Below are 23,127 nucleotides of genomic sequence, written 5' to 3'. Positions count from 1 at the left end.
GATGTGAATCTCATTTCACACTTCTCCTGTTCTTTGTATAGTCGCAGGAGGTTCCCCTCCTCTATGTAGGCCTTCACTATGTAGGCTTGCCCCATGTTTTCCCCAGCTGCGGGAGGATCGTGTGTCTCATTCACGGATTCCCTCCCCGACCACAGCACGTTCTTCTGATTCGGACGCAGACATCTCGTGGGCAGGGGTTACGGCACGTGAACTCTCTCTGTGCTCCCAGGGTGTGGCGTGGGGCCTAGTCTACGGTAATGTTGGGAGTAGTAACAACTAGCATTTCCTGAGTGATTAAAAGTCACTCTTCTTAAGCCTGTCCCACGGAGTAGCTCATTTGATCTTCATCATGCTTCTATGAAGGAGATGCTGATATAATTCCCATTTTATGGTTAAAGAAACCAAGACAACATTCCATTAAGGGACTCATCCAAGAGTCCCCAGAGAGTGGAGGTCAGGCATGAGACCCACGCAGCGTGGGTCCGGTGCCCATGTTCTTAGTGACTGTATAATACTGTAGCCGGTGGGATGTTCTGGAGGCAGATGTGGGGATAGAGCTGGGGATGTGGGCTCTTAGAGATCAGCACCTGTGAGCAAGCAGGATGGGGCAGAGGGAGAAGTCTAACTGAGTGGGCCCGTGAGGAGGGCTGGAAGGGGTATTGCTCATGAGAGTTGATCTGGCCTGCGCTGACATGGCTGGGATTTATATCCCCACTTTGCCTGATCTTCTGGACATGGGCTGCCCTGGGGAAAGCAGTGACCACAGGCAAAGCAGCTCCTTCCAGCTAATGTGGACCCTGGTGTTGCTGGCAGCTGGGGCCTGTGTGTTTGTCACATCCTCCGCAGCGGCTCAGAAAGTCTCTCCTTTCTGGATGGCCCATGTCCATGTCAACCATAAATGATAGATGGCCTCTCAGAGGAAATAGAATAAACATTTGCTAAATTAACAGAATCTTTATTAATTATAGTGACTATAATAATGGTTATACCTTATTAAGCAGTAATTATGTACCATATAAAGATGGCTACAATTTATTGAGTCATTAATCATCATTAGAATACGCTGAAGTTAATAGTGTATTACATAACCCCATTTTGCTAATGATGTAATAGCGATCTACCGACATTAAGTAACTCGTCCGGAGTTATGTAATTAGTAAGTGGGAGAGCTGGAATTCTCTCTCAGGCCCTTCTGACACCAGAGTCCATACCCTTAACCTCTCGGTTAGTGTTCGTGTCTTCCCAGCTTGATTGCTGGGAGCTTTTGGATCGCCGAGACCGCGTCTTTTTCAATTGTGTGGCTCTCAGCACCTAGCAATACCTGACATATGCTATATACCGAACGTATATTTGTTGAATGAATAATAAATTGGTCTTCCATGAAAAGCACCATGGTTTTGATAGGAACTAGCAAAACAATTTAATGACTTTGATTAGAAGCAACTGAGCATTTAATGAGGCATACTAACGTCAAATCTTTGTTTACGTCACAAGTCTCGCCAAAGCTGAGAGCTGTTAGCGGAAACAACGGGGAGCGCACACACACGACGTGTGCACAAGTGGCTCGCACACTGACCGAATCCATCAGGGTGGATGAGAGACCACAGGCTGTTGGGGCAAGAGGCTTGCTTACCACGGAGGAGGTTTCAGCGCCGGCATTTCACTCATGTGCGGTTTGTCACCGACAGGCTGCTTCGTCTTTTACTCTGAAATGAGGAAATGGTAGATGACGACCCTCTAGTTTCACTAATACTCATAATCCCTGATTCTATAAAAATGATCTGGAAGCGAGAGCTGACCTCCTGTGAAGGAACAGAGAGCAGTACCAGAACTGGTGGGTGGGAGATCCATTAGGAAGATTTTAGCTGAACGCGCAGAAGGATATTGTGAAGAAAGCCCTTGTCAGGAAGGGATTCCTCCCCCGTTAGAAGCGGTCGAGCAGAAGCTGCTCACGCTCTGGGGTTCCCTGGCCGGGCTCCCTGTGCGGGGCCAACGCCTGGATGAGATGCCAATGAAGGTCAAACAAATCTGAGAGCCTGAGCATATAAAAGGCAAGGATTAAATCCCATGTGTTCCCAAAGAGGCAGAGAGTAGAGTAAAATATTGTACTGACCGGCGCCCAGGATAACAGTAGCTGCTTAGGGAATACTTGGTTAGTGATCAGTGTTTAAAATAAGGGTTGAACGTACCTGATACGTATACAACCCTGGATAGTTTGAGGTTAAAATTAGATCGTCCGTGTGAAGGTGCTTTGCCCGTGTTCAGTGTTACGGTTTGGGTTCTCTAGAAAATGGAGCCTGACACGAGGACTTGGGTGCAGATAAGAAGTTGTGTGTCTTAGGAAAGAGTGAATACAAATTTCTGAGAACATATAGTAAGTCCCAAGTAAATGGTCCCCATGGCAACGATTCCTACTAAAGAGCGAGTGAGGATTTTCCTGAAGATAAAGGCCTCTTGGCAGAAGAAAGAGTGTTTCAAAAGGATTGCATGTGCCAGGGCTGGGTAATCTCTCGGAAGGGAATATGTTATTTGTCGGTGGGGAATAGGGAATTGGGTGAGGCTAGAAAGGCAGGCAAGCATCCCATTACGAAGGCCTCGGGAGCCAGCCCTGAGGAGTTTGGACAAATTTTAAATATATTGAACCACTACAAAGCATCCCTAAAACTCTTTACAGAAAATGACAAAATTGAAGTCAATAAATGACCGAGAGAGTACAAAGAGTTCAATCCAAACCATGAAAGTGCCCATGAAGAACAGAAACCAGGCATGAAGCATAGTCAAGCTGACTGACTTGTTTTTTGTACAAAATGTAAGAAAAGCGCATCTGAAAAGAATCGTGCCTTTTCTTCAACCCCCCCTTCCTCTCTTTTCTTTCCTTTTTTTTTTCTTTTCCTTTACTCTTTTTCTTCCTTCCTCCCTCCTTCTCTCCCCTGGGTCTTTGTCTGTACGTGTCTCTCTCTCTTTTTTTTTTTTCCAACAACATCAAACACATTTGAAAGGGGACATTTCCCATTATAGATTTTAATGTGACTTATCCACGTACTGTTGGTACTCCCTGCCAGTGAATGTATAGGCAGTTTATAGGACAGAAACACTTATAGTTAAAGCTCAAGTTAAAAAAAAAAGGGGGGGGGGCACCTGGGTGGCTCAGTAGGTTGAACGTCTGACTTCGGCTCAGGTCACGACCTCACAGCTCTTGAGTTTGAGCCCTGCGTTGGGCTCTGTGCTGACAGCTCAGAGCCTAGAGCCTGCTTTGGACTCTTTGTCTTCCTCTTTCTGTCCCTCCCCCACTCACACTCTGTTTCTTTCTGTCTCTCAAAAAAAAAAAAAAAAAACCACCATTAAAAAAATAAAAACAAAAGCTCCAGTTCAGATGCAGTTTTATATGCATGCAGGCACGCTGCAGTAAACACCTTGAAAGGACCTTAGATGATTTTCAGGGGTTCTCATGTTTGAATAAGGACAACCAACTATCAGTCACACTATTGGTAAAAGTCCTAAGCCCGTTGCTGAAATATTGAGTTCCTTATAGCGTCTTGAAGGCATCGTGCTGGTTCAGGTGTCTGCTTTTGCATTTTGCCACCCCTTTGGATTGAGTGCCCAACAGCCTACACCAGCCTCCCTTCACTTCTCTCCTGCCCACTCCCATCTAGATACCAGCTGCATTGTATCCTGTCCAGTTTGTAGTCCTACAACGCCTGCACTTATTTAAACACTGCCCTGAGCCCAGGACGTCTCAGTCCTTAACGCGCCTAGAAATACCTCCATAACCTGGTGAAAATGCAGATTCCGATTAAAGAGGTCTGAGGTGGGACCACAATTCTGCATTTTAAACCATCTTTGAGGTGCCATTGCTGCCACTGGTCCATGGACCACACTTGCAGTGGCAAGATCTTAGCCCATCTTATTGCGATCATCAGTTCATTTGGTTTTTTTGACTGTTAAGACCAAGGAATTTTTGTTTTGTGATTGCTATTGTCTAATAGGAGTCTGGCACAGGATCAGATACTCGGTAAACTTCTGGTGAATGTATATCCAAGCATTAGCTCATTAGTCCATTTTCACAACCTGAATTACTCGTACTGCCATTAGCCTTTTTCTTTTTCTAAGGAGGAAATGAAAACTCAGGTTAAATAAGGAAAGTGTTCCCAGTTAGAGTGATGGGAGCCAGAACTCCAAAGACCCTCTGCAAACCCCATGCCTTGTGTCCTTTTCACTCCACCATTTGGTGTCCAAAACCCCCACTGCAATGCAAGTTATGTCTGAGGAGTGGAGAGATTAAAAAAAAAAAAAATTAATAAAATTCAACCATTTCTAGCACTGTGTTTAGGAGATTGGAACTTTACAATCTTAGCCTTAGAGAATACAGACAATATAAAGTTGCAGGAAATCCTTGGTCTTGAGAGATTTGGACCACACTCCAAACTTTGACGTTCTGAACCATTCTCACAGCTGAACAAATATGACATATATAATTGTCAAGCCCACCACTGATATTATGAATTAATTCTTGGAATTTATGGTGTTTTGTGCTCTCTTTTCAAAGCACCTTACAACTGTTAATTATTTAAGCCGCCTTACATCCCTCAGAGGAAGGACAGGGATATTATTCTGCCCTGAGCCTGGGGGGAGGTGGCCTGCAGTGGTTGCCAGAGTCAAGGGGAAGAGAGATCACATTGCACCTGAGTGAACTCGGAGTTTTATAATGGAGGAAATCCTGCCGGTGAGACAGGACAGGGGCTTCCCTTGTGGGTTTTTGAGTCAGAAGAGGAGAGTACAAAGGCCATTTTAATACCTAACAATAAGATACGAGCTATCATGTAATGAATACTTACCGTGTCACATATAGTGTGCTGTGTCGTGTACTATTTTTTATTTAATTTCATAAAAGAAACGTGAGTTGGACGATGATGACAGAATAGCAGCTACATTTATTGAGGACTCATGCCACGCATGAGTTCTCCTTATATCCTTACGGCAACCTCATAAAGCACATATTGTTATGCTTGCCTTGCAGATGGGGGATTAAATAACCTAAGTCACATGCTTGATACACGATAACACCGAGATTTGAATCCAGGATTTATCTGCCTCCAGCAGCTGGGCTCACGCTATTCAGTTCTACTGGCACGTCACTGACTCTCTGAGGGTTCTTATTTTGTAAAATGGGGATAATAATGTCTACATCATGGACTGGTATGAAGATGCTCTGGGATAATATCCCTGGCAGTCAGTTGGAATGCATTAGAAAGGTCGTGAGCTTCCAGGCAGGAAAGACCTAAGTTTGAATTTCATCTTAATATTTAATAACTGTAATGTCTTACATTAGTTACGTAGCTTTCTGAACCTCAATTTCCTTACCTGTAAAATGGGTATAGTAATACCTACCTTTTAGATTTCAGTGAAGATTAAATAAAAGAATGCATGGAGGGGCGCCCGGGTGGCTCAGTCGGTTGAGCATCCGACTTCAGCTCAGGTCATGATCTCACGGTCCATGAGTTCGAGCCCTGCATCGGGCTCTGTGCTGACAGCTTGGAACCTGGATCCTGCTTCAGATTCTGTGTCTCCTTCTCTCTCTGCCCCACCCCTGCTCAAATTTCTCTCTCTCTCTCAAAAATAACCATTAAAAAAAAATTAAAAAAAAAAAAAGAATGCATGGAAAGTGTCTGGTTCAGTGCTTGATAAGTAGAGGTGCTCCATATAAACTGGTTTTTCCTTTCTCTTCTCCTTTTTACCACATTCTTCCTGCTGGACTGTCTCTCGGCAAATAATACCACCGTCTTCTCAAATGCTAAGTAAAATCCTGGAGGTCTTCAAAAAATTTTTTTTTACCCTGGGCATCATTTAGCCAACTGCCAGCCGGAGTCAGTGGATTATGTCAGGAACGGAAACTTACCATCCAGCAACTTTCAATTGTCCCGTTTTGGTTTCAAGCCCCTGCTACGTGTGAGGCTGAGTCTCAGTGACCTAGGACTCTGGGAATCTCTGTCGCTTCTTCTCTACAACTTGCTTGCAGGAAGTGCTGCTCACCTCCTGGGTCAGGTTCTCTGTAGTTCACTGGGGAGTCATCCACTGTACTTATTCACATGAAGGGGAAAATAAAAGAGCACCCCCTCGAAATACATTATTCTGAGCCTACGAGTATCTCTCATCTTGGAGGCCCTTGACTTTTCAGGACTGGATTCTATATCCCTGGCGTCAAGCAAATGTTGGATAATAAATTGAATCAAGTTCCCCTGACTCCACCCTCCAAGTGGAGTTGAGGTAAACCATTAATTTTGTGAGACAAGCTCTCTGAGATCCAGGTGCAATAGGTCATTTTGGGATGATAGAAGCCAATAAGTAAGAAACACCATTAGCATGAGCAGTGGACTCGCATATTAATTCTTAATCTCTATTAACCCAGTAGCTTCGGGGCTTCCAGGAGTCCATACAAGGGGGAATTTTGTCCATTGGTCACTGTTGTACATTGCCCACACCTCTGAAACTTGCTTTGTGATTGCCAGGCGATGTTGGCCTAGCTGCCAGCCTTCTGTTTTCAGATGCTCAGGGCCATGAATACCTCTCTCCCTGTAATGTCTCCACCTGACAGACTGAGTTGCACCAGGTTGTTCATGGGTTGATATCCACAGTTAAGACCCAGAGCTGGGGACTGGTTTGAACGTTGACCCCCAAATGCTGAGGTATTCTAGGTGGACTGTCTGCATAGGAGGGTCTGATTGAATGATAGATAATAAATATCACAGAGAACCCTCTCGTTTACTTTGACGCATTAAAAAAAAAAAGAGAATCTAGACCCTTTTTCTCGATTCAGGGTATTTTTCCATTCTAAGATATTTCCATTCCTATGTCTTCACCATGTAATAATAATAGTAATAATATTAATGGGTAACATTTATATGGAACTAAAGACATGCCAGAATCTGTTCTAAATACTTTAAATATATTAATCTATATAATCCTCACAACAATCCTATAAGGCATGCACGGTATTATTATCCTGTCATTGTTATTTGGATTTTGAGGTAGGCATTGAGAGGTTAGGTGACTTGTAGCTTTGCCTGTGGTCTAAGCCAGACCCTACGGCTTGAGGGCTAGAGAGCTCCACAGTAGTGAGGACAAAATAATAATGGCCCCTTTGCATGACACTTAGAGCTCACAAAGAGTGTTCACAAGCATTATCTCATTTCATCACCCCAAGAATCTATTGGAGCAGACAAGGGACAGATAGGATGCCTTCATCACTGGGCGACTGTAGTATATAATCGCCGAGAGCGTGAAGTTTGAATTCAGAATGATACGGGTTTGAATTGTGGCTTTGAGTGTCTAAGCCTCGGTGTTTTCACCAGTAAAACGGAGATTAAAATGACATTTCATAGGGTTTTTGTGAGGATTAAATAAAGCGATATGAAGAGAGGGCTTCACATTGCAGTGACCAAGCGTTGGCAGCTGTTAGCTAGTGGACCTTCTTTCCTTCCTTGCTTTCCTCCTTCCTTCTTTTACTAAGTTTTGGGCCCTGTATTTGAGTGTGTGCATATCACATACAAAAAATGTCTTCTTTTCTTCATCCCTAGTGCATCAGGTGATGGTAGGGAAAATTTAGGTTTGAGCTTGATGCGAAATGTTAAGTGCAAGGTTCAACAAATATCTATCGAGCATCTCCTATGAGTTGGATATTGTGCTAGGAAGGCACTGGCGATGCAAAAATGATGAAATGAGATCCCTGCCCTCAAGTAGCACCTACCCCTTGAGGAATGGAAGGGAGAGAACGTATCGAGGGGTCACTCTGCCAAGCACCGTGCTTTATACACATGATCTCGTGCATGATCTCATTTGACAGGTGAGGAAATGAAAGCTCGGAGAGAGGGGCTGTGTGACTTTCTCTAGACCATTGCTGTCCAGTCGGCTTTTCTAGACAATGGAAATAATCTGTCTGTGCTGCCCAATATGATGACCACTGGACTTTGGGTCGCTTGAAATGTATCTCATATGACCAAGAAACTAAATATTTGATTTTATGTTGTCTTTGTTAATTTATTTTTTTTATTTTATGTTTTTTTAAATTTTTTTTAACGTTTATTTATTTTTGAGACAGAGAGAGACAGAGCATGAACGGGGGAGGGGCAGAGAGAGAGGGAGACACAGAATCCGAAACAGGCTCCGAGCGGTCAGCACAGAGCCTGACGCCGGGCTCGAACTCACGGACCGCGAGATCACGACCTGAGCCGAAGTCGGTCGCTTAACCCACCAAGCCACCCAGGCGCCCCTGTCTGTTAATTTAAATGAAAACAGCCCCTGTAGCTACCAGATCTGATAGCAGAGCTACAGGAGAAGACGCAGCCGGAAAGTGGCAGACTCTGAATCTGAGCCCTGGTCTGTTTGACTTCCAGGGCCGTGATTAGGCATGACTCTTTGACAGTCTGTTCTCTCACTTTAGGGGGTGGAAGGGACCCCTCCCCTCTCCCCTGCCAGTAGAGGAGAGGCAGCGCTGGGGGTAGGGAGTCATGTCAAGGGTGTCAGCCCACGCCCTTCCTCCTTTCACAGAACTAGAACAGAAAGTGGGAGCACTTATCCTTTCACCCGAAAGCCCTCAAGACCAGGAGGCTTTTGCTTGAGTGGAAGTCCCTTTGTTGCAGTAGTAATTCCTGCAGAAACCTAGTGTTGCTGGTACAATAGGAAGGCCAACTAGGGCCCCAAGTAGGGAGAACTCCTGAAATTCCTTAGTGGGAAAGTAGGAAAAATGCTGCTCATTAGTAGGGTATCTGATCTTCTTGTTGCCATGTTTAGGATTTCAAAACCCACGTCACCAACAATATGTTTGTGGCCAACTTGAGTCTAAGAATCCAATGACTCAATTCTTCCCATGGCTCAGGCTGATGAAAAGACTTCAGAGTTCTAAATAAATAGTAGCATTTGCTCTTGTCCTTTATTATTGCTATTATTATTAAACCATTCAATTTGTATAGGAAAAACCGAGTGGGGCAGCTGTTAGAGGCAGGAAGATGAATCAACCTATATGTATGCAGTGTGTGTGTGTGTGTGTGTGTGTGTGTGTGTGTGTGTATGCCTGTGTGTGTGGCAATTATCGATACTTGTTGAATGAATAAATTATGAAATAAGTCATTTTTTTCCAGAAATAAAAAGCCACTTATGGCCTCATAATAACTAGGACTGTGGGGGGGTGAGGCCCCTGGGGAAATGGGGATTATATTCTGGGCAGAAGGACCACCATATGTAAAGTCCCTGCAGTTAGAGGGAGCCTGTACTTTGGAAAAACTGACACAGCAGATTAGTGTGGCTGGAGCTTAGGGAGAAGAGGCATGGGATGGGGATGAAAGGTTGGGGGGAGGCCAGACTTTGCCTGGTGGTTTAGGTTACATTGAGGGCTTTGGTCTTTAATTCAAGAGTAATGGAAAGGATTTGAAGGGGGTTGAAAGTAAAAATGTAGCACTGTCATGTTTGTGTGAAAAACAAACGGGAGGGGAACAGGGTGAACACAGGGAAATTATCTGTGGCAATAGTAGTAATCCAGGTGAGAGACTATGTAGCCCAGAGGTACAAGATGTTGGGTGGAAAGAAGTGGACGGATTTGAGAAATAGAATAACTGGTGGGAGTCCGTGGTGTGAATGAGGGGCTTTGATGGAGGGAGGCATCGGGGATCACGGCGGGTTCAGGTTCATGGCAACTCTCAAGCTTTAACTTCCTCATCTCAAAAATGGAAATAATGTGTATGAAAGTGCTCTGTGAAATGTTGTTTTTCTTATTTGTGAGATAAAGTGTTTTACTTATTATTTGTGCTATTTTTATTCTATACAGGGGTGAACCGTGTACTAATAAGGTAATCGTCCGATGGCCCGTTTCCCAAAATAGGTGGTAAAACCCTGAGGCAGAATGTGTATGATTCAGTGTCTCTAGTTCATGTAATATTGTACCCATCACATGCGAATTAGTTTTGCCTTCTGTTTTGGTCCTTGACCTTGGCCTCAGATTCATTCTTACTCCTTCCCGCTTGCCTCTCTACTTCTTGCAGGAAGGCGGGTCTCTAAAGCCTCTCTTTCCCAGGCTCCTTTTCTAACCAGCTAGCTTCTGGCTGGGTTTCCCAGTGGGATGTACTGAGGAGGGATTGGAGGGTGGGAAGAAGGGAAAAGCCAGGGTATTTCTTCTCCCTGTGCGTCCTGTATGTCAAGCTGAGGCTTTGTCTCTTCCAAGGCCCCTGGCTCATGATGATTCCAGCTTCAGCCACATGATCTTGGCCCCTGGGCACCTTGCTTTGTTCTTTCAGCTGTAGGGGCATAGCAACTCCCTGCCATCGCTGACCGCTGGAGTCCCTCAGGTGATCCACGGAGCTTTCCTTTCACCGTCTGTGCAGCCAGTTCCTTGTACTAAATTCCTTCTGCTTTAGACAGCCTAGAGTAGTTTTTGTTTAACAGGTTAGATCCTGAGTGATATACACACACACCTAGGCTAAACTTGATTAATGATCAAACAGCGCTCGTTTAAAAAAAAATGTCATTTTTTTATAGAAATAAACTTTGAAGCTTTAAAACACATAATGTAAAAGAAAATATCCTGTCAATACAAACACATTTCAAAATTATAAACAAACTCAGAATGTTCTGCGTTTTGATTTAACAGCAACAAAATTAATTGTCAGTTTCTCAACTTTATTTTTTCAGCTGACTGAGCTTCAGAGCAGAGACAAATGTTGTCGCTTAGTGTTCTTTAAATAGTTTTTAGCTAGTTTTAATTTGGAAAAAAAGAACATTCTTCAGTAGAGACAGGGATAGGAATTACCAAAATATAAAATAAACAAATAACATACTTGGGAAAAACTCGCCATTATGTCATGGTATTACATGCTATCTTGGCAAATTTATGGATAGTTTTAATTTTTTTCGGTTTCAGTTGGTAATGGTTTGACACAAAACAGTGATATCATTGGCAGTGATTCTGTTATGTTGCTTGAAAGTTTATTTGGAATCTTCTCTGTGCTCCTTCCAATAGACTGTTTTTCTAAGATAGTGTTATTCATTGATTGATTGAAGCATTTACTAGTTTATTAAAAAATGTGTGGGATGACTACTATATTTTCTCTAAAAGCCAACATATTTAGGTACATAACCATTCGGTAATGGCACTTCTCTTAACAGTATTGAAATTGTCAACCTATTTAAAAAATAACTTGTTCAGGTGAACTTCACACACACAAAAGGAACCATTTTAAAATGAACAGTTCAGTGGCATTTAGTGGAGCAATGTTGAGTAAGCACCACCTCTGTCTACTTCCCAAACATTTCCATCATACAGTTTGTGACCTTTCGTGTCTGGGGCTTCCTTTTTTTTTTTTTTTTTTTTTTTTTTAAGAGAGCATATTTTTAAGATCTGTTCATGTTGCAACAGCTATCAGTACTTCCTTTTGACAGCTGAGTAATATTCCATTACATATATTTCCCAGGGCTCCTGGGTAGCTCAGTCGGTTCAGCGTCTGACTCTTGGTGTCAGTTCAGGTTGTGATCTCACGATGTGTGCGATCGAGCCCCACGTCGGGCTCTGCGCTGACAGCATGGAGCCTGCTTGGGATTCTCTGTCTCCCTCTCTCTCTCTGCCCCTCCCCCAGTCATTCTCAAATATAAACAAACGTTTAAAGAAAAGATTCTCTACATACATATCCCACTATTTGCTTATCCCTTCATCCTTTGATGGACATTTGAACTGTTTCCACCTTGTGGTTATTGTCATTGATGCCGCTATGAACACGTGCGTATCTGTACTCACTTATATGCCCTTTCCAGTCCTTTCGGGTATAGACTTAAGAGTGGAATTGTGGATCTGTTTTCGATTCTTTTGGGTATAGAGTGTAAGAAGGGTCATCTGGTAGTTTTATGTTTACCTTTTTGAGTGAATGCTAAACTTTTTCACAGCAACTAAATAAAGTATTTTACGTTTCCAACAACAATGTACAAGGGGTTTCATTTCTCCACATCCTCTCCAACACTTGTCGTTTTCCAGTTTCTTAAAATTGATATCCTAGTGGGTATGAAGTGACATGTCATTGTGTTTCGTGTTTTGTTTTTGTTTATGATTAAGTAGGCTCCACACCCAGTGTGGGCCTTGAACTCACAACCCTGAGATCAAGAGTTGCACACTCCACCAACCGAGCCAGCCAGCCAGCTGTCTCCCCCATTGTGGTTTTAATTTAGATTTCTAATGACTAATGGTGTTGACCATCTTCTCATATGCTTGTTGACCATTTGTATATCTTCTCTGGTGAAGTGTCTGTTCACATCCTTTGCCCCCTTCTTAAATTGGATTTTTTGTCTTTTTATTGTTAAGTCATGGGTGTTCTTTAAATATTCTGGATATTAGGCTTTTTTTTTTTTTTTTTTTAATTTTTTTTTTCAACATTTTTTATTTATTTTTGGGACAGAGAGAGACAGAGCATGAACGGGGGAGGGGCAGAGAGAGATGGAGACACAGAATTGGAAACAGGCTCCAGGCTCCGAGCCATCAGCTCAGAGCCTGACGCGGGGCTCGAACTCACAGACCGCGAGATCGTGACCTGGCTGAAGTCGGACGCTTAACCGACTGCGCCACCCAGGCGCCCCTGGATATTAGGCTTTTATCAGATATATGATTTGCAAATATTTTCTGCCCTGTAGGTTGTCTATTTACTTTCTTGATAAAGAATGCCCTTTTGTACACAAACATTTTTCATTTTGATGAAGTCTGGTTTATCTATTGTTTCTTTAGTTGCTTATGCTTTGGGGGTCATATCTGAGAATCTATTGCCAAGTTCAATGTCATGAAGATTGCTTTATTTGTAAGTTTGCAAAAATTTTAGTCTGTCTTTTATATCATGTACAGTTTAATATATTTAAAACTATATGTACGTATATATATGCACACGTATACACACATATCTGTGTATATGACACAAGTTCATTTATAGAGCATTTTGAAATTCATTGATCCATTTTATCCTTTGAACAATGCTGTGAGGTTCACAAGGCATTAGTAATTATGCTCATTTGAAAGATAAGAAACCACCTTGAACTTAAGGAGGAAAACTGTGAAAGTCTCATGGATGGTAAAAAGCAGATGTAAAATACAAATCCCAGCTGCCTGACCCCAATCACGTGTCCGTCCCATTCCACCCTCTTGCTCCATAGGGTGTCTCTTTGTTTGCTGAGTGATGTGAAAAAGGGAAGAAAGAGAGAGAAAACAAACGCTTATTCTGTCCCTTCTATGCACAAGGCTTATTTAAACCTTCTGCCCACCTATCACACAGTTCTTACACCATCCTAGGGGTGTTGAAATTCTGATTTTAAGAAGAGGGAAGAACGGCCCAGAGGATTTGTAACGTACTGTGTAGCCTATAGATAGCCAGCGGCAGAGCTTTCGTTCAACCCCAAGCTAGCTTGACCCCTTGTGATCACATAGCATTTAGAGGAAAGCCCCATGAAGGGGGATATTATGTGTCTGAATTATATTCAGAACATATAATAATAGAATAAAACCCCAAAGTAGAAGGGAACGTTGGCATCATTCTTCTAGGTTCTCAACTGCCTATGTTTAATGAAAACTGAACTTCTGCCTCTCACTTTTACAGCTCATCTGCTTAAATGCCAATCCCTGAATCCTCCCCTCCCCTGTTTTTAATCACTCCTTCAACCAGTGCCCTTGACAGTATTAAACATTCTGCCACAGGGACATGGAACCATTTCTCCACAGCTCGAGCCTCCAGACCCAACTGGCCAGGTCCTGTGGTGCAACTCTCCCAGCCACCATGGGTCTTCATCTGGTGTTTAACAGGTCATGCCCCCTCCCCTTTCCCACCTACTTTTGGCACATAGACAGGAAATTAAGGACTAAGGGAAATTCACCTCTGACCTTTAATTCACTTCTTAATAAAAGCATTTAGTCACTTGCTTGCTTCATGCCAGACACAAAGGACATGGCTTTTTGAAGGAAAACCCATCAGTCCCTCTCACACTGGCTTTTTTTTTTCAGTGTGTCAGCTTTCAAAGGCAGTTGCTAGCCCAGAGCATGCCCATGTTAGGACCTTGCCTAGTGCCCAACACATAGTAGGTGGTCATAAATATTCACAGTGTAGGTGATCATAAATATTGACAATGAATGTTAGTTATTCTTGAAAAGAGAATGATGGTGCTTTTGCCCTCCATAGTAGAATTAATTAATCGATAGAATTATCCCAGTTTTACATTTTTTTCCTATCAGTTTTTCTTAAACTGTTGATGACTTTGAGGTGATAATTTGTATTAGACGTGAGTCTTTTGTTTCAGAAAGAAACTCATTGGAACTGATTTAAGAAGACAAAGGGCTGAATTTATAAACGCACTTATAACACTACGGCAAGACCCAGATTATCTTTAATAATCTGCCTCACTCCTTGCCTTCGCCTGCTTTCTTCTGACTGGCTTCATTCTCAAGCAAGTTGTTGTAGCAGCAAGATGGCCACTGGCATCTTCAAATCTTCAGGCATAGATTTTACTATCTGGGCAATCTAAGCTGGAAGACAGAATTCTTGTTCTAATAGTTTAACTCAAATCATGAGGCTGCCTGTCATGTGGTCATCTCTGGAACAGTCCTGGTGGCCAGGGTTGAACTTTCATTGGTTAGTGGCTCACACGCCCACCGCTGGAACTGGGAGTGGGGATCAGCCCTCCCTGAATGACAGGGACCAAGACTGGCGTAAGTGGGTTCTCAAAAGAAAATGGGGCTGACACACCAAATGATAAGGGAAGAGAGAATGAATAGGCAAAACAACAAATGCCCATCACATATCTGACACAATACATGATAATTTAGAAATTGTAAATTCATTACACAAAACTATAAGTTTGATTTCTTGGTGTTAGGCAAAGACAACATCATTTTTAAGTGCTCTGCGACTGGAGCAGAAGATGAATTTCAAATCAGAATATACATTCAAAGAGCTTCTTTTGAAGCCTCCTTTATACACATAGGAGAACAAATTTCAGTTGCCTTTATTGATATTTTTGCTCAGTCCCATGCATTGTTTACTTTCAGCCTTCTCTACTACTCATTGATCATTGACTGTTCACTATATACCAGACATTGTATCTCACACTGAGAATAGAGTATTAAATAAGGAAAACATGCCTATTCTCCTGGAGATTATTGCCCCAAGGAGCTTATAGTCTGCTTCTCGTCAACTCCTAACGTATGACTTGCCAGAGCTATTGAAGTCATGCAGTGGAGTTGCTACATTTCCAAAAAATGGGTATGTAAGTGCATCCATTTTATATAAGAAGCAGATTAATTAAATAAATTGACGGATAATTACTTGTTTGAATCTGTGTGAGTCACTTTGTGCTGACTACCACCTTCATTCTTAAAATCATTCTGTGGTTTCCCTTTATAGATGAAGTGAGAAGAAGGGGGAGTTAGGTGTTTAATCCAGGTCTGACTTTCCTAGGACATCATGCCTACATTGGGTAATCTATGATTTCTCTTATATCGTGGGCATTATTCACATCCAGAAATGTATACACATAATACAGTTTATAGAAGCTTTTGGAAAAAATTCTCAAGAAATTCTGGGAAAGCTAGGATGACCGTGTCATGAGTCCTATGCCCTTTATAGATTCTGTATCCCATCCCCAGGTTCCGCATCCTTGTTTCTTCACCCTTAGGGCATTGTAAATAAATATAGCAAAAGGAAGTCGTGTGTGTGTGTGTGTGTGTGTGTGTGTGTGTGTGTGTGCGCGCGCATGCGTGCACGCTCGTGGTGGTAGGGGGCTAGTGGAACCCTGCTGGCCTCTGAACCTTTGAGCAAGGGATGGGTAAGGGATTTGTGGCCTCCAAGGAAAGTCCATGGGAAGAGAAAGCAGTGAGGCCCAGTGGGAAAAGCACTGGAAAGAAGTCTTATGACTTGGCTTTGAATCTGGCTCCACCACTTAGAAGTCAAAGTCACTGAACATCACAGATCATATTTGTTAACTTACGGTGAAAATCCACTTCCTCATGCTTCATACCTCCCAGATGTTTTGTGAGTATCAAGTGTAGCAATATCTACGAAAATTGCTTTGGGCCGTGCAGACCTGTAATTTGTAAAGCTTTATTTTGTACATCTCTGCTCTCCTAATCTGCCTCTGCTTGCCCTGTTTCATACGCAAACCTCATGATTTCTGGCATTCTGAAGGTGGCCGAGTTCATGCATGGTGTAAACAAGTGCTTGTTCCTTCAGTTTCTACTCCTTAATTTATTCTTAGCTGTCGGCTGTTTTCTCCAGAGTCTTCCACGTTCTAGATACAGTACTAGGTGCTAGAGATAAGAGCGAAAGCATGAGTTGAGGGAAAGAGTATGAAGTTTGGACTCAGGGTGTAAATCCTGTCTTCTTCTCTGATTGTATAGTTTTGAGATAGTCAACTAACTGCTCTAAGCATTCAGTTTCTTCATCTGTAAGGCAGCAGTAATTTCCATGTTTTATAGGGATTTTACTGGGTGCTGGAAGGAACACGCGGCCCAGTAAATCAGCCTTCATTTTCTTTAAGACATTGCCCCTCCCATCTAGGAGCTCATGGTCTAAAAGTGGAGATGAGACATTTTTCCAGGCTATTCTAAATCGGAAGAGAGAGCAAGGGGCCTTGGTGGGGAGAGCGGCCAACCTCTGAGTGATTGAGTGGTGGAGTAAGGCATGACTTAACCAAAGGAGCCCCGCTGGTGCCTGCTAAAATCTAGTGTTGAATCCAAACTTCCTAGGAAGTTTTCAAAAACGTAGACATCTTTAGGCTTCCTAACCTATTGTTTGGACCTTGCCTGGTGTTTTAAGAACACTTCCGGAAGTTCGTGATTTTTTAAGAGAGAGGATGAGCTGAGAAGTCCTGTGCTACTTTAAGAAACACATGTATAGTACCAGTGGGAATGAAAACTGGGGCTTATTTTTTCTTAAAAAAAGAAAAGAAAAGAAAGTTAACCTGTGTTGCAGGGAATTGGATAGGTCAGAGGAGAGTTTGACACCAAGAGGTTGTTTGATTTTACAACAAATGGTTAGCATCGTGGAATTACTCATTTGTTGACTAATCTAGGGCTCCTTGGTGGCCTTGTCCTGGCTGGTGTTGTGCAGCCCTTCGGCCCATGTTTCTTCATTACACACTGACTCCACTGCAGTCTGCCTCTCTTGATCTTTTTCTTTGCTTCCCTCTCTGCTCTCTGCCAGATACCCAAAGCATGTTTACATTTACCTCTGCTTGGCCCTACATTGTGAATATTTATGACCACCTACTATGTGTTGGGCACTGGGCAAGGTCCTAACATGGACATGCTCTGGGCTAACAACTGCCTCTGAAAGCTGACACACTGAAAAAAAAAAAAAAAGCCAGTGTGAGAGGGACTGACGGGTTTTCCTTCAAAGAGCCATGAGGTCAGCTGTCCTTTGCTGTCATTCGCTCTTGATGATGTCCTTGGGAGATGGCCTTGAGTGTCATCATAAAGCAGTTGAAATAGGGTTTTCAGGTGCCCCTCTGTAGTAGATTGAATAATGGCCCCCAAAGATATCAGATCTTAATCCCTGGAACCTGTGAATGTGACCTTATTTGGGAAAGGGCAGCTACCAAGGTGATTAAGTTAAGGATCTAGAGATGGGGAGGGATAGCCCAGGTTATCTGGGTGAGCTCTGAATACAACAGAAGATGTCCTTATAAAAAAGAGACAGAGGTAGATTTGACACAGAGCAAGAAGGGAAGGCAGTGTGACCCAGAGACTAGAAACAGATTGGAGTGATGTAGTCATAAGCCAAGAATGCTAGCAGCCACCAGATTTCAAAGTCTGGTCTCCAGAACAGAGTGAATAAATTTCTGTTGTTTTAAACCACTCAGTTTGTGATCATTTATTACAGCAGCCATAGGAAATTAATATACCTTCCAATCTCCTTTCCCTGGCCATTTTACTATTTTGAATATTATGATGATGATTTAAATTTCATTTTAAATAAATGATCTTATAAAAATTGCCTGTCCATATTGCAGGAAGTCATGAGAGAGAACAGGTCACAGTAGGTCACGACTGGAAGGGCCCTCAGGGGCTACCCAAACTTCTCATCATAAAGATGATAATGCAGACACAGAGGGTACTTGCCCCAAATCATTCAGTGAGGGAAGCATATAGCCAGGACCTGACCCAACATCCAAGCTTTGTCCACCACAGACAAGGGGGCATAATTTATGAAGATATCTGGCTCAGCAAGTAGACAGGAAAGAACTTGCTTAAGTTTACTTGAAGAATGTGACTTTTTTTTTTTTTTTTTTTTTTTTTTTAAGATAAACTGTGGATTGGCCCTCTTACTCTAGTTAACTTGAGAAACATTTTGGGGAATAGAAAAAGGCACTAGTCCTTTTTTCAAGAAACAGATAAATTGAATATGTTTGACTTGGAAAGATATCCCTAATACACAGTCACAGGTAGGTGTGCGGTCTTTGGAATCCTAGGACGTGCCCAGAATTTTCTATCATTCACCAGCTCTGTGAGCTTGGGTAAGTTATTCTTTGGGAGCCTCAGTTTCCTCATCTGTAAAAGAGAGGTAATAACAGTGCTTGTCTGAGGCTGTGGGGAAGACTAAGTGAGATGCTGTATATAAAAGTTCCTTACCCAGTGCCTGGCAATTAATTGAGGCTCCATAAATGTTAGTGTTTGGTATTATCAAATCAAAGTTCCATTGTAGTAGAGTATATAGAATTTTATCTTTTTAGAATTTCTTATTTGGATATTTTATAAGGACCCTGGAGTTTCTTTAGTAATCAGGAATAACAATAAAGATGAAAAACAGGTCTGACTCATCGGGAGCAGAGTGGGTCTTCAGGGTGTCAGCGACTCCCAGAGATGATGGGAATCCTCATACCTCTCTTCTGGGAAATGCACAGCTATAAATGTGCATTGCCATAAATGTGAATACACAGCCAAGATCAAAGCTGCTTGATCCTGGGGGATTGAGGTGAGCGCATTCCTATGACTGAAACTCTGGGTGACACAATGGCCCGATGCTGCCTGGGGGGCCCGGAGATGGTGGTCTGGACACCTGGTCTCCAGGCCTAGCCCAGCCCCTCTGAGCTGTGTGACTTGGGCAGGTCACCTGTCGCCTGTTTCCTTATCCATCCAACACATAGGCTTCTATGAGTCTCAAATGAGATAAAGGACATAAAAGTACTTAGTAAACAGGAAGTAAGTGAAAAGGAGATACTAATTATAAATCCTATCAGTCACCAAGCTCAACAGAGTATATCTTCCTAATACCTTTCAATTTTGTTCATTTTGTTTGGATGTTCACTGTTGTAATTTATGCTTTTCTTCCTTCTCTCTTGTTTGTTAGCATTTTAGGTGGTCTTACTGATTCTTGTGTGGCTTTTCTCTATCAGGATCATCTTTTTTTTTTAATGTTTATTTGTTTTTGAGAGAGAGAGAGAGAGAGAGAGAGAGAGAGCGCGCGCACGAGCACCAGCAGGTGAGGGGCAGAGAAAGAGGATCCTAAGCGGGCTCTGTGCTGACAGCAGAGGGCTCAAACTCATGAATCGTGACATCACGACCTGAGCTGAAGCCAGACGCTTAGCGGACTGAGCCACCCAGGTGTCCCAGGATAATCTTTTTTAAACATACCTTCTGCCATGATATGCCACTAGGGTATGTATCTATAGTTCCCTATTACCTACTATATGAGATGGTTGGGCATACAAGAAAAAGGAAAGCATCTGTCATTGTACCGAGCCATCTGTTTTAACTGAACAGCCCTCAAGAAAGCTGTGAACTTTGTTTCCCTGGCCCTGTTTTTTGATGCTGGTCCTCTGGCCCCTAAAGGGGAGCTTGAGTGGCTCACCCTGCTGGAAATAAACCCCTTCCCCTTGCCTCTGGTCCTATTTCTGGTTCCTAGCCCCAGTTTAGATCTGCCAATAAGTAGCTTACCAGTGAGTTGACCAGCTGCTGATCTTTTGGACATGTTTTTGTACTTGCTCTCTAGCTGCTTCTGGTCAGTCTTCTCCTGATTGATGGGTTGACACTCTCTGGCCCCGTCCAAACTTCTCCGTGAGAGGGAATAGTTTGTTTTCTCATACTGTACATGTACTGAGTGCCTAGTAGGTATTAGGAATTATACTAGCTGAATATGGCCCTTGATTCATGGAACTTCAGCTTAGTGAAGATAATAACAATTGAAAAAGTTTATTATAATTATGGTAAGTATTACTAAATAGGAAGAACAAGATGCCTTGGGGACACATAACAGTGAACCCTCAGATAAGGGTGTCACAGAAAGTCACCTCGAGAAAGTGGCCGTGGGCCGAGACTTAAGATGAATTGGAGTCAAAGACCAATTGGGATCAGCATGTGGCAAGACATGGAGTCTAGCAAAGTCTAAAAGGGACGTTGCTTCTTCCAGTTACGAAGAGCAGAGAATCTAGGTCATCACCCAAAATGTCTACTGGTCTGAAGCTGTAGATAGAAATCTGGCCTGGCTGGAGGCCAAACAGTCGTGTGGTTTTCTCTCTGCCGTTGTGGGCCATAGGATATTTGGCAAGTCACTTACCCTATCTGACCCTTAGTTTCCACATCTGGGAAACAACGAATGATAACACCAAGGTCATTGTGAATGACTGACAAAATAATGAACATGAAAGCACTTTGGAAACCATGTGAATGAAAGGGAGGAAGCTGGTCATAGGGCATCTGACCCAGCGTTGAGATGGAACAAGGAAGAGAAAATGCTGATCCTACCAGGAGCCAATCCTTTCAAAGTTTTATATTGTTTCAGAACTTCAGAAGTTCCACGTGTATCCGTGGATACATGTGCTCTGTATGTGTTACTTAAAGGGGAAGAGCAATTTTTTTTTTTTAATATTATCTGCATGGTTAAATTGTCCCATCAGTAAACATAGTTTTGTTCCTTAAAATGCAGAACAACTATGTACAGATCAAGCCAGCTGTTCTCTGCCAGACTATCATTGGCCATGGGCTCTGGAATGGCTAGGCTTCTGGGAGAAGACAAGCACTAGCCCCACAAACATTAGGCATTTTTGTAGCAAGATGAAATGACAAAAACATCCATGGTCCCCAATCCCTGGGGAGCCCACCTGTTACTTTTTTGGATCAATTATGAACGGAATATAGGAAGACTGACACGGTATCCTTTGGCTGGTTAATCATTGGTCATCCCAGCTTAAGGTACAATTGCTTTTCTAATTGCTAGCAAGCAGAACTGGAGTGGGGAGCCCTGGTGATGGATGGACCCTCAGCAGGTGAGAGTGTCTGGGGATGACTGCTCCCCCTGCAACTTGATTGCTGTCGTAAAGGTATCTTGTAAGGGTCAAGTGCATCCTGCATGTAATGCACTGGCATGGTGCCTAATCGAGGGTAAATATTCTGCATATACGTGACCAATTATTTACATATTAATGCCTGTCACCAATGGACATGAGAAATAGGGTCTAAACTCACCAAGAACAAAAGTGTTTAGAAAAACAATGTATCCCTTTTCTTTATGTTTCCCACAGTGTTTCCTCATAACCTCTTTGGACTGAGCACCAGGGCTGTTTCCTAGTGAAGAAGGCCAAATCACAAGAGAAGAGAAGGTCAGTGGAGACAGACCATCCTTGGAATTTGAAAGGGCAAATGTCCAAATGCCCAGCTTATGGTGTGTGTGTGTGTGTGTGTGTGTGTGTGTGTGTGTTGTAGTGTGATGTTATGTGTAGTATGGTGTATGCATGTGTTGTGTGTGTGTGTGTTGTGTGTGTTTGTGTGTGTGTGTACTCAGCATTTAAAATGGGAATTTTCAGAGGACCATTTCTATAGGCCGTTCTGCCTAAGAATGCATAGTACTTGGGCTATAAAAGTTCAGAGAAGGGGGAGGTTGACAAAGGGAAGGTGAATTCACCTCCAGCCAGTTCTCCAACCAGTTCAGGACCGATTCCCATGCAGCGTCTGCTGTCTCACATCATTTAACCTCACAAATAGCCTGTGAGACACAGGGGAGTACTCCTATTTTGTCAGTGGGAACACTGACTTCACTGACTTCACTGACTTCACTGACTGAAGCTAGGAGGTAGGATGGTTGTCCAAGGTCATATAACTTGTAAGTTATAGGGCCAGGTGTGGTAGGTATTGACTCGGTAATCCAGTAAGTGATAGGTACTGACCTGGTGATACAAAGTCAACCAAAGTGAGGGAGTGCGAGCTCAGGAACAGTGCACTCTGAGCTTTGGAGGCTGTCACCAGAGGATGTAGTAAGAAGATGACAGTGAGAATTCACGGTCTAGCGTTAGACTCTGGAGATCCCAGCACAGGTCTTAAGGGAATAATATTCTTCAAAGGGCTCTTATTTTGGTCTTCTGGGAAGAATGGGGGGAAGCATAGGGAAATCTCCCAGAAACAAATCATTCCACATACTCTTATTCAACAGAAGTGGGTTGGGCCAAGTGAGGAGCATTTCTGATTAAATTCCCTTGGGTGTCGCTTTCCAAGGACAAGTTTTAGATGCTATATCAGACAAGAGTTTGGACTTTTTTTTTTTTTTTTTAATTGTTGCTCCCGGACTTTGATTGCTATCTGTAAGGGAAACAGACAGTGGAAACTATTTCATCAGGACTGATGGGAAAAACACATTTTCACAGTGCCCTGAATAGCAATGCTTGGTGTTTGAAGTCATTATTGTAAGTAATGGGTAAGCTGGAGGGAGGAAAAGACACTGTGAGTGACTTTAAAGAGAGTGGGAGAGAGGAGAGAGAGAGATAATCTTGGAAGTCAGACTGGGGGTATTGACTGCTGGTGAGAAATTTCCACTGAACGTTAAGCTCTTCCTGAAGCTTTCTTCTCACATCCGGCCTGAGCTGTAAGGTTGGGTAAAGGGAGTGTGTGTGAGGAGGTCTGGGATGGAGGCAGTGTGTCCAGGGCTGCCTTGGGGACCAAAGTCCTCATCAATTCCTTGATTTCTCTATTCTTCATTCACTAATTCATTTAGTCATTTCTTTACTCGTTACATATTCTCTCAACACTTTTTAAGTGTCAGGCTATGAGCTTCGTGCCAAGATAGAGGAGATGAACCAGTAAGATGAAGCTTCCAGTCTAGTGGAGGAGATTAAAGAGACAGTTATAGCTTGTGTGAT

The 23,127-nt window shown here is 42.9% G+C and overlaps 1 long non-coding RNA gene across 1 annotated transcript; it reads right to left on the bottom strand.

Annotated features, from left to right (window-relative positions):
* Window positions 1–1,474: 1,474 nt before the first annotated feature.
* On the bottom strand, window positions 1,475–21,542 carry LOC122227850. The gene is made up of 3 exons (XR_006206243.1): window positions 20,556–21,542; window positions 19,937–20,103; window positions 1,475–1,706 (listed from the first exon to the last, which is right to left on the bottom strand). It is a non-coding gene; the product is annotated as an uncharacterized LOC122227850 (long non-coding RNA).
* Window positions 21,543–23,127: the final 1,585 nt, after the last annotated feature.

This window comes from Panthera leo, chromosome C1 (genome assembly GCF_018350215.1).
Source record: "Panthera leo isolate Ple1 chromosome C1, P.leo_Ple1_pat1.1, whole genome shotgun sequence".
Lineage (NCBI taxonomy): Eukaryota > Metazoa > Chordata > Mammalia > Carnivora > Felidae > Panthera > Panthera leo.
Note: the sequence above shows the minus strand (reverse complement) of the source record. Positions and strands in the feature narration are given on the sequence as shown.